Here is an 11950-nt window from a genome sequence, read left to right on the forward strand (position 1 = left end):
TTCTCATAGGTCTTGTGTTCTAGAACCCCCACCAGCCTTGTTGCCCTTCTCTGGGTAAGTTCCAGCATCTCAACATCCTTCCTAAACTGAGGGGCCCAAAACTGGACACAGCACTCAAGGTGTGGCCTCACCAGTGCCAAGTACAGGGGGACAATCACTGCTCTGCTCCTGCTGGCCACACCATCCCTGATACAGGCCAGGATGTCCTCGGCCTTCTTGGCCACCTGAGGACAATGCTGGCTCATGTTCAGTGTGCCATCATCAGTGTACCCCCAGGTCCCTTTCTGCTGGGAAGGTTTCTAGCTGCTCTGTCCCTAGCCTGCAGCACTGCAGGGGGTTGTTGTACCCAAAGTGTTCTGGCACTTGGTCTTGTTGAACCTCATGTTATCGGATTTGGCCCATCAGTTCAGCCTGTCCAGCTCCCTCTGCAGAGCTCTTCTACCCTCCAGCAGATCAACATTCCCCACTATTTGGTGTCATCTTCAAATTTCCAAATGGTGGTCTCGATCCCAATTCCAGATCATCAATAAAAAAGTATTAAACAGTACTGGGCCCAACACAGATCCCTGGAGGACACCAATAGGGACCGGCCACCGTTCACGGTGTTCACCACCGCTCTGTGGGCCTGGCCACCCAGCAAGTTCCTAACCCAGCAAAGGTCCCACCTGTCCAAGCCGTGGGCTGCCAGCTTTCCCTGGAGGGTGCTGTGGGAGATGGAGTCAAAGGCTTTGCTGAAGTCCAGGTTGACACATCCACAGCCTTTTCCTCATCCACCAGGTGCGTCATCTGGTCATAAAAGGAGACCAGGTTGGTCAGGCAGGACCTGCTGGCAGGATCCATGCTGGCTGGATTCCGTTCTACAGGAAGGAGTGCACTGTAATGCAGGGAAGATCACTGAGGTGAAAACTGAGATAAGTCTAGAATATGAGCATTGTGTGGCTCAGGGATCAGCAGCTGGACTTTCTCCTGGCAGCTGGGCAAAAGAAGCATCCAGATTTTGAGCCTGATCAAAGCTTGTCAAAGATGCAGATGCAGCCTTCAGTTTTACCTTCAGGACCCCTCAGACATCCTGAGGAGCATGATAAAAAATGCCCCTCCCGCAGCTTGTAATGGGGTAAACATCAACCATGCACACACGTGTAGGAGAGATTATCAGAGACAAGCATTAATGCAAAGAGCACTAATACAACATAAGCCCAAAATGTCATTATAACATATATAACTGACAGCAAAAGTGTATTTAAATAATTGTGCTACTTGGGTAACTTTTGGTGGCAACTAGAGCAACCTGACAGAGAAATTATCTTACAAAAAGGAGAACCAGCTAAAATATTTGAACTTCCACATTTTTATCTTATATGAAGAAATAGATTGTCTTTTATGTGGAGTTTAGCAGGAGATTGAGGTGGCAGCTTCCAGGCTGCACAGCTAACAGTGAATTGCAACAACAGAGGTTTTTCCAAACTCAGACTTGTTATGCCACTAAATGGTGATGCAAACTATACAAGAGGCAATGGCAGCTCAGAAACACATGGTCCTTGGGGGCTGAGTTTCCTAATACTTGATAAACATGAGTTTGCAAATGGTGTATGTAAAAAATTTCAAGTTTCCGTATCTATGCAATCATGAAAGAGAGGCGAAAATTTTTCCAGGAAATACCTTCTTCAGTGACAGGAGAGGAAGTGGGTCCACAAATCACCAAATGGGAGTCACATCACAGCTCTGCTGCTCCAGAAACTCCTTCCATTTGCTGGTGCACTGCAGGTACTATCTCCAGCAAATTCAGTGCAAGCAAAAATTGTTAAAGGTGGGGATAAAAAATTATATAAACCCAAAGAATTTGCTTATAGGTCACAGAAAATTAGAGACCTGCATAAGACCCTTAGCTATGACAGAATAAAAAGAAATTCCACAAATTGTTTTAAAACCAGCAAGTGCATGTGCATTTACTGTAAACATTTCATGCCATGTTTATGTCGACGCTGCCATCTGCTTCTTCTACATATTAGGTCTTGAAATCAGCATGATTTCCCTTTCCAACAGCCAGCACCTCTCTGGAAAGAGGGACTCCTTTTGTTTTTGTCAGTTCTTGGGCTGCTGCCCTTCTAGACTAAACCACTCCAATAGTCTCAGCAGGAAATCACAGCCAGTGCTGTTGGAGCCAGTTGGTCTCCTATTATCCTATTCCTGTGGAATGGCTTATCTTGAGTCATTGTTTCTTTACAGCCTCTTTTTTAGACTGAATCAATGTACTCATACAGTGTCTACCCTGTAATAAGGCCATCAGAGTTTTTATACATTTTTATGGCCCACTCAACATCCTTCACAACAGTAAACTTGAGAGATTTCTGTCATTGCAGAGATGGGCCTTAGGCCCATAGAATATTGGCTGAACTAAAAAAAAAATATTTTAGAAAGACACCCAAAGCTAAAATAATTTTTGGAAAATATTATCAAATCCTTCATAAAAACAAATGTGTAATGAGGCAAAGAAATATAACCAGAAGAAGATGAAAGACTGGGCAATCCTTTTTCTTTAAGAGATGGGAATGTGGTATTTGAGACAATAAATTAGAAAACAATTTCAACAACAAAGTAATAAAAAGGATCAGGAAGAATACCCTGGAGATCAACTTCACCGAGTCTGGTTTCAACATCAATTCCTGAGTGCGCTTATATTACTCACTCCTGTCCTAAAACCGCCCCTTCCAAATCAGACGCAGTTCTGTGTAGCTCCATTAATCCCCTATATCCCCTCTCTGCTGATTAAGTGGCTTAAAGAAGTTTATTTAGTCTCTCTAGCTTTCAAGATGAAAGGCTATTTCCTCAAATACTCAAGGCCTGTAGATACAGAAGGTGCAAGCTTCATTCCATACACTAGACAGGAATATCCTCGGCCAAGGACCCCCTCAGAACACAATCATCAGAGCACAGTGCACTGAGAAGTGCCAAAATGAGAAGAGACAGGATGACACTGCTTATAGTGACACTCTTTAGTTCAGGTCACAGTGTGTTGCTTTTGCAAGATGTCCAAGATAACAAAGAGAGAAAGAGAGTGAGGAAGGCAAAACAGAGCAACCTTCTGCTTCACTTGTCACCTTCATTCAGAGTAAAAGAATGAATGCCAATCCACCCTCAGCCATGGCGAAATGTGTACTAATGGGCAGAGCAATATTTCAGTAAAATTAAGGCAATATTCATGCAACAGCCAAAGAATATCTCAAAGCTCTGTCACAGATTGGAAACATTATTCATTCTTTGTGAACATTTCTCCTGTATTGAGCCTTCTGGAGCATCTATCTCCTCAGATGCCTAACCTATCTAAAATTACTAGATCTCCACATCATGAGAAGAAAACTTCCAAAAGGCTTTTTCATTCATTTTTGCAATTTAAAATTAATGGGATTATTAACAGGAAAACTAATGAGAAGTTGTGTTGAAGTTACTATTAAGAACAAGAGATAAAAATAAAAGCATTTTGGCTGAAATATGAAAAATTCAAAGTTAACCTCCAGAGTTTGCATCAGGTAAGTATAGAGCTCCAACATGAGACTTTTAGCCTATCTGGAGGTCCCTGGGTAGAGGAATGAGAATCTCCTTCCCTAGTACATGTGAATTTCTGCATGGACAATCCTGGGCCATACGCAGCAGGTCGAGTCCAACAACAGTGCACAGAAGAAAAAGTTTTACCTTGCTGCTGAGTGTTCTCCTCTGCAGAGGCATTTTCAAGTGAAGGCAAGAGCATGAGGCTTTCACTGGTTCCATCAACACATGCAGCTCTGGTATACACAGAAATAGAAACTTGCTTTTAGCATTATTTTAACCATGCCTTCAGCCAGCAAGTAAGGACCAGTAAAGACAATTCTCCTGTTCTGTGAGGACACATTGATACTCCATTTATCTTTTAAGCTAATTCACCTTCTCCACAAGGCAATGGGGTAACAAAATACATGAATATAACTGGCAGGCTTGCAAATTGACTGGACTTTAAAAAGGGTATTTACAGTGTTTATGATACAAAGTATGTATGTGAAGCCATATTCAGAAAGAGTAGACTTTGATTACTGACATTTTTACCATTTAAATTTTGCTCAATAAATCTCATAGAAGACAAGTACAGGAATTTGTTCAAGAACACTCCACATTCATTATTTACAGCTGCATTTTCTAAAAATGTTCACTGTAACTGAATCCCTGTTTGCCTCTAGAACACTAACACTTTCTAATCTTTGCTTCTTTCTTTTGAAGGTTTTAATGGCAGAAAAAAAGATATGAAATCACTGTGATCATTACCAGCTTATATATGCAGGAAGAACACTCCTGCATATATAAGAGTATTTTTGGTATTTAAGTCTAAAAAATGTGGAAGAGAAATAAAGGGAAATGGAAAATTTAAGGAAAAAACTGTGAATGAAAACTTAAAGAGTTCTGTGAGTGCTGCTGATTAGATAATTGAGTTTCCTGATTATCCAATGAGGAAGGAAGATAAGTTTGGTTAAAAGCTCCTAATAATCTGGTAAAGTGAAATCAGTAAGGTGACAAATGTCAAATGAAAAATGAGATGATGGTAGAAACAGAAATCATGTCTGGCAGAGCAATGAATGTTAAGAAGAAATTTGAATATACTAGTCATTAATTCTTGTAATAGGGAGGCTGTTTTTGTAGGAATATTGATGGAGAAAAGACACAAGAATGGCACTAATTTTTCTGTTCTGCATTTGAAAAGAAACAGACCAAAATAATCTAACCACTTTGTTAAGCAGTATTCAGTGAGAGAAGCTAGGAAAAAAATATTAGTCCTGAATATCTTGAATGCTGATGTTTTGAATTTTTTTTACTGGGGGATTTTTAGTCCAGGGAAATTAACTTTATATAATACTTTGAATACCAGCAGGAATCCAAATGGTGCATGAGTCAGGGAGGGTAAGGGGGCTAACCCACTGGACTACAGCAGGCTTCTGTTAATCCCCCAGAAACTAAATGGAAAAATTAATATAGTATTTGCCCTGGCTGGAGGTATTCAAGGACAGCGATATAATTAATGTGTGCTCTAGGAATTAAGTTCATTTGTAGGAAATAAGTTCATTTAAACAAGCCCCACATGGCTGATGTCTGTTTACAAGTGTGTTTTTATGCATGCAGATCATCTGCTGGCATATGTTATAGGTTGAGGAGGTGAAAATAACAACACTCACTTATGCTAAGTGATGGTTACCTGTTCTGAGCTGGGCTTTTTGTGCTCTAAAGGCACTAGTTAAGGACTTTCTTCAGACACGTTCTCTGATTTCCTCATATTTTTGACAGCCTCTAAAATAAAAGCATAGCAAAATTTGGTTCCCTGCTTGTCCTGGCCAACATATGATCTGCAGCATAGACAGAGAGAGCACCACACACTGAATGACAGATGCTTTCCAGCTTCATAAAGCCTCGTCCAAGAGCTCTTGCATGCCTCTAGCAGGTGCTGCTCTGGGTGATGCCTGGGTGACTTGAGATGTCCTGTCACCTGTGTGAGGGGTGGCATCAGCTCTGCATTTCAGAAGCTTCCTTGATGAGAAGCTAACCAAATGTGCAGTATACTGCAGTGTGAAGTCCCCCCCACAAAGTCCCTGGGGGAGTTTTCAGGACCACCTTCTAGAATTATTGGGTTTGGTCAGGCTGGGTTGGGCTTTTTTTTTTTTTTTTTTTTAAATTTTTTGTTGTTGTTGTTGTTGTTTGGTTTTTTTCCTTTTTCTATTTCTGCTCCCCTGTATGAGCAAACTGTCATTGGCACATTGTACTGAGATGCAACTGGACTATAAATAAATGCTAAACCTCTTGTTTACACACACAGTGAAATCGTGGGAGCTGAAACAACACCTGACAGGCCAGCACGAATCAGTCCATTATAATGTAAAAGCAGTGATATTTTGTAGCCTCATACAACAACTTTAAAGCTTCAGAGGTGACACAGAGAGAATACTATCATCATTTAAAAAAAAAAAAAATCTCTCCAAGAACTTGTGGTCTATGTCAATGCCAATTATACTTTGGGCATAACTATATGCACGAGGTTTATCACAGCCAGTAACTTCAGCCAAAATTTCTTTCCAAAACTGTGGATAATGCAATTTCTGCCAAGTATAAATAAAGACTTTGAAAACACAAACTGCTACAAGGCAGTTATCCTGCAACCACAGCCCTCTTAGTTAAGAGACTTGTATTCATTGGTTGCAACATTTAAAATGTTGACAGGGCTGCTCTTAAGGCTTATGTATTTTTCAGTAAGTAATTTGCTATCCTGTGCTACAAAGTCAAAGCATCTCAGAAATATCTGCAATTGAAAATCCACTTAAGAGTAACACAGGCTTTACTGACAGCCAAGTATTTTCTGACATTGGTGCACTCAAGATTGCATTCACATTTTATAATGGGAACAAGGAAAGATTGCCTCTATTCCTTGTGGCTATGGCAAAGTGCCATTTTATCCTGCAGCCATTCTGAATGCAAGCATCCTTTGGTCTGGTTCAACATCAAAATCTTGGTAAGCAACTCTGACTAACAATTATAGAAACAATTCTGTTCCTAATGGTACTACTGTCTACTCTGAAATGCATTTACAGCTCCAAGTTGCAAAGATGTATAATGTACAAAGTAGAAGAAAGAAAGTCTCTTCTCCTTCAGTTTGTGCTGTGAAGTCAAAATTACACCAGTAGCTCATATTATATCAGAATAAAGTACCAAATTCAAATTCTGTTTTCTGCCTATCTGCCAAGTCCACAGATATGAGTAGATATACTTGCCTACAAAATTCAATCCATCACCTATTCAAAAATCATACATCCATTTACGCAGTCCAAAAGCATCACATCAGAGCATTTTGTTTTAAACTTCCTTTTACTGAGTGTTACTGAACTCTTACCATGAATACTGATATTAGCAGTAGCACCTTATAATCTTTCTGAAGTACAAGTGTTTTCTATAATTTTCCATATTGTCTTGATTTTTTTCTACGGGATTTCAACAGCCTTACTTTAGTAAGGCTCACATACTTATCAATTTGGCTTTTATTATTCCAGCTTCAGTTTTCTAGGTCTCAAATTCCCAGTGATGATATTACAATAAACAAACTGTAGATAATAAGTAATTATTCCTTTACACAAGAAAATTCTATTCCTTATATCAAGATTTGCTTAGCCTTCCCATCTATTACCTCTATATCTTAAAAAAAATAATTTTCTTCCTTTTTTTTCAGGAGGTTCATCAAGACTAATCACCTTTACAAACACTGCTGGTTTTATTTTCCTTATGAAGAAATTCCAACTCCATTCTAATTACTTTGATTTTGCAGACTGGATTCTATAATGTGACAGTGTATGTGTGTCATCATGTCCTGTCCATCACTACAGATTTTACTTCCTTCCCTCTGACATTCTGAGTTTTCTTTAACTTTCATATTGAACTTCTCCTTTTCAAAGTCTTTACATTGGTCTGTGTCAGTAATCACAGAATAAACTAGAAGAGAACATGAGCTTATTTGTCTCCCTCATTTGCTAGCAGTAGCTTCTCTGCTAGATATGAAGATGACATTAGAAATGAGTATTTCAGCCTGTGGTTACTTGTTTCTGGACCTCAGGAAGGAAACACAGAATAGGAGCACTGTGATATTAGCTGGCAAATGGGACATGGTCAGGGCTCTGTTCTGAGGAGCCTCTTCTTGCTCCTGGGTCAGCACTCTGGTGTCAGGAACCACACAAGGAAACTTATAGATCACTTGCAATGAATTCCTGGAACCAAGTGACAAAAAAATATAAAGAATTGGCAGAAACAGTAACATATGATGATGAGTAACTAGAACCTTTAAGATGAAAGAGAAAGCCAACCATTTCCTACCTGGATTTAGAAACACTTCTCAAGGATTTATTCTCTTTGTACTCTGACTTTGTAAGAAAACTACCCCTAAATACTGCAGAGATGGCAATGTTGTCAGAAACAGTATACCTTCAGTAAAGATTTTTTAAGAGTTTCCTCCAAATTGTGGTCCTTATATGCAGAAAACATACATATTTTCTACAAGCAAGCCTGCTTTTTCTCCACAATTACACCCTTTTAGCTGCCAAGGAGAAAATTAAGCTGCTAACAGTCTGACTGGGGAGACCACAGAGCTTTTTGACTGTCATCTTCCTATTTCCTCTGATCAGATTTGGCATCTGGGGATGAATTGCATTAAACTTTGCCTGTATCTGCTGACCCAAGCGCTTTACTAAGAGAGAATAACTTCATCAGGGTGTGTAAAGAGTGACTGACATAGACAACAACCCCAGGTTTGACTGAAGGTTCTTAGTGAAACCCCTGGCTACAATGGGAGTGATCAACAGCACATTTCCCTGAGCATCCAGAGCCACTAACATAATCCCACTCTAACTTCTGCTTGCTGAGGGGAGCTAAATTTGCTACATTTGCTAAATCCTTCTAGCTGTGTACTGAAATACTTACCAAGATCTGGTCCACTCTAAAGCACACTGCAGCCATCTTCACAGTATTCAGGCCACACCTGGGATGAGAGGGCTCTCTTTGCTCCCTTGCTGCAGCCAGAAGACTCTTTGGCATCTTGTCTTCAGCCTCCAACTTGTTCTCACCAATTCCAGCAGCATGGTATCCTTTTTTAGCCATCCTAAGGGTACAAAATGTTACCTGAAGGAACCCTAAGGTGACTTGATGTAAGGAAGGGAGAAGAGCATCTGTTACAAGGGAGAATTTCTGGCTTTTTCTGTGTCTACTGCTGCTTCAATAAAGATAATGACAATGGGAGTCACAGAGCCTCTCAGAGCCTGAGGAATACAACAGAGGTTCAACACCAGCAGAACCATGGATTATCCCATAGACTCCAGTCAGGATTTTATTATAGCCCAACAAGAAGTGATGCCCCCACTGCCACACTCAGAATTTGTGATTGTCTGAAGGCAAGGCCCAAAGCAGGCCTTTTTATGAGCTATATACCTCATTTGTGTTGCACTTACTTTTTTTCTCTCCTCAAAAAATAAGCCTTGGAAATTGTCAAATTCTTAAAACAGACTCGATAGTCTGCTTAAGGCAAATCCACTTAACAGTCTGTGTGATGTTCCCTTTCTTATCTTCTCTCTCTGTACATACAAACTGTCCCTCCTTCCTTATAGTGACAGAGGTCATAATCAATCCCCTTTTTCTTTTCATGTAATTTAATACAATACTTCTCTACAAGTAAGCCTTTCTACTTTGCATATTAAGCTAAATATGCCCTTCCCAGCCTTCCAACTCTCTGCTGCATTTGGGCTTCATTTAGTCCAGTGCTTGAAGATTGGCTGCTAAAAAAATCTCTGCACTTTTCATTGTCGGGTTTGCCTGTATATCAAAATAAGAATCTTGTCCTTGCCATTAAGGCCTTCCTTTGTTTATTTTTACCTTATATTGTTGATTTGGCATTTCCATTTGGGAACCCAAATGCCTTCTTTGCCAGTGTCCTTTCTGCCGTAGGGAGTGCTCTTTGATGGAGTCTGAATTTTCATATGTGCCTTAGTGTTCCCCTTTACTGGGACTCTGTGAGCTTCTGATGCCTAAACACATAAGAAGTTGAGACTGTAGAAGAGAACACTAAGGATGTGTAAAAAATAGGTGCTGATCATTCTTCAGGAAATTTATATCCCTGTGTATTAGATCTCCAGCCTTGTTGTTTGGAGAGCCATGCTCTGAGAGATAGAAAGAGCAGTAAACCCTGCGACTTTCTAGTAGGGTCAATCCCTTTTACCAGTAAATAATCTCCAAAGTTAAACCATGCATATAACCACCATTCATTTTCTACCCACCTTGAAAAAATATGTTCTGAAGTCAAAGTAAGACATTACCAGATTATAGAAAATATTCCCTTGTGGTGTGAAAGAAGCATAAATTATATAATGCTGTTGAGAGATATTTGAAAATCTGGATATTTATCTCTTACATACCATAATGTAAGGTCCACTCTCAGATTAACTATTATCAAGTAATCACAACTTTATGAAGACCTCTAGAAAAATTGATAGGATATTATCAAATAATAAGCTATTTGCTCTTCATTATGCATGCTATCTAAGTCATTCCTATCATAGAAAAGTAAGAAAACCTAAAGATGGTGGAAGTTAGCTTTGCATGGAGGATGCAGACTTGGAGAAGTAACTATTTACATTAAGCAAAATTAGTTGGCAAGAAACTTCTTAGAGTTCTTAAGACCAGCCCTAAACTTAAACTTGTTAGTTTCTGTTAAACTGTCTTTCTGTAAAGAAATAGTAAAAATTTTATAACAGTAAAAAGAGTTTATACTGAAATTTTGTTTTCCTGTGAGGAAATTTAATGGTTGTCACATTCCATAGTATTAAAAAATAAAAACAAATAAATAAAAAAAAAAAACCCCAAACAAAAACAAAACTAACAAACAGAAAAAAGAAGCAACTGGATGCTTCAGGTTGTTTTGTTTTCAGATTTTGTAGTGTTTTGGCTTCTAGAAAGATGTAGAATTTCCAGATCATTTAATTTTGGATGCTAACTGTGTTTGGTCCCACATGCTTTTAATCTGAACACTTTGAGATAATTTCTCTGGAAACAAGGATTCACTCTCTTTTCAGACTATGGTGTGCTGTCCATTCTTGAAAGAGAACTCCCCAGTGCAACTGGTGAGGTTGAAATGATTTAGGGCCCTTTTATGCCAGAAAAGAAATTCCATTTTCCGTCTAGTTTAACATTCTAATAGCTATCTTTAGGGGCTTGATTCAGGCTTGCTGATGTTGATCAGGCTCTTTCCACTGCTCGGAGAGCCAATATCATCAAATTTTCATTTTGCTTTGGTCACTACTGCCTGATTTCCAATACACTTTATCATTATACGCACAGCTAGTTTTATTTCGATCAGAACTGCTGTTACGGGGATTATTTGGATTTTTTTTATTAACCCGTGCAGCCATTGCTCCCCATAATTAATGCAGTACATCTGGGAGGTCTTCCAGACAGACCTATGTAAAGGCAGTCTAGTCCACATTCAAATAGGTATCTTGCCATTTTACAAGAAGAGTTTCTTTCTTTCTCGACTTTACTGTGAGGTCAATAATTTTCTGTAAGTTTATGTGAGGAAAAAGTTTGTTGAAACAATATCCAGGGCCTCTTTTTTAACAATAATTTTCCTTTGCTGTATCTTGCCAAAATTATTTAAGCCTCCCAGTGCATATTTATAGGAAGCCTGGACAATGATGGAAGGAGGATTCATTTTTTTGAGATCTTGTTCAAGAGTCTCAGTATTTCATTGCTTTATTAGAAAGGAGAAGTTTTACCTGGCTGTAGCTTTCCAATTCCTGGGAGAAATGTGTTTTCACAGGTTACTCCAAGGTCCATAGTAGACATATTTACATCCAATAGGCAGTCATGGCACACAGTTTTACCATGGTGGATATACTCCAGAGGTAGATCTATTCCAGACCCTTTGTCATCTGCTGGCCCCTCACCTGAGCCCTGCTCTTGTTGGGCTCTGGCAGAGCTTTGTGCTCCCTGTACCAGGAATAAGATGTGAAACCACTGCTGTAAAGCAAATGCAGAGCTCTTCCAAGATAGGCTTGGCTAATGCTGCCTTCAGATGGAATGAGTAGAATGTTTACTGGAGGCTATGACGGCTTTGACTCACCTTTGCCTTCAAGTTTATCCAGTTTTAAGTGCTGTGGATTTCAGTCACAGGTAATTTCCTTTGTTGCTTGTTAACTGCTGTTCTTCTTGTATTAAGTATGGAAGAGAGAGAGTACGTACAGAAGTCAAGACTAGTCAGTTTGTCTGATTTCTAGGCAGAAAGATCTGAACACTCACCAAGAGAGGGCTACAAACTTGTTTGCATGATTTTAGCATATGCTTAAAGAATTTCTGCTCATTATAACACCAATAACAGAGCAGGATATGCCCAGGGATGTGTTCTGGGACACAG

This window comes from Lonchura striata, chromosome 1 (assembly GCF_046129695.1).
Source record: "Lonchura striata isolate bLonStr1 chromosome 1, bLonStr1.mat, whole genome shotgun sequence".
NCBI classification, from domain to species: Eukaryota; Metazoa; Chordata; class Aves; order Passeriformes; family Estrildidae; genus Lonchura; species Lonchura striata.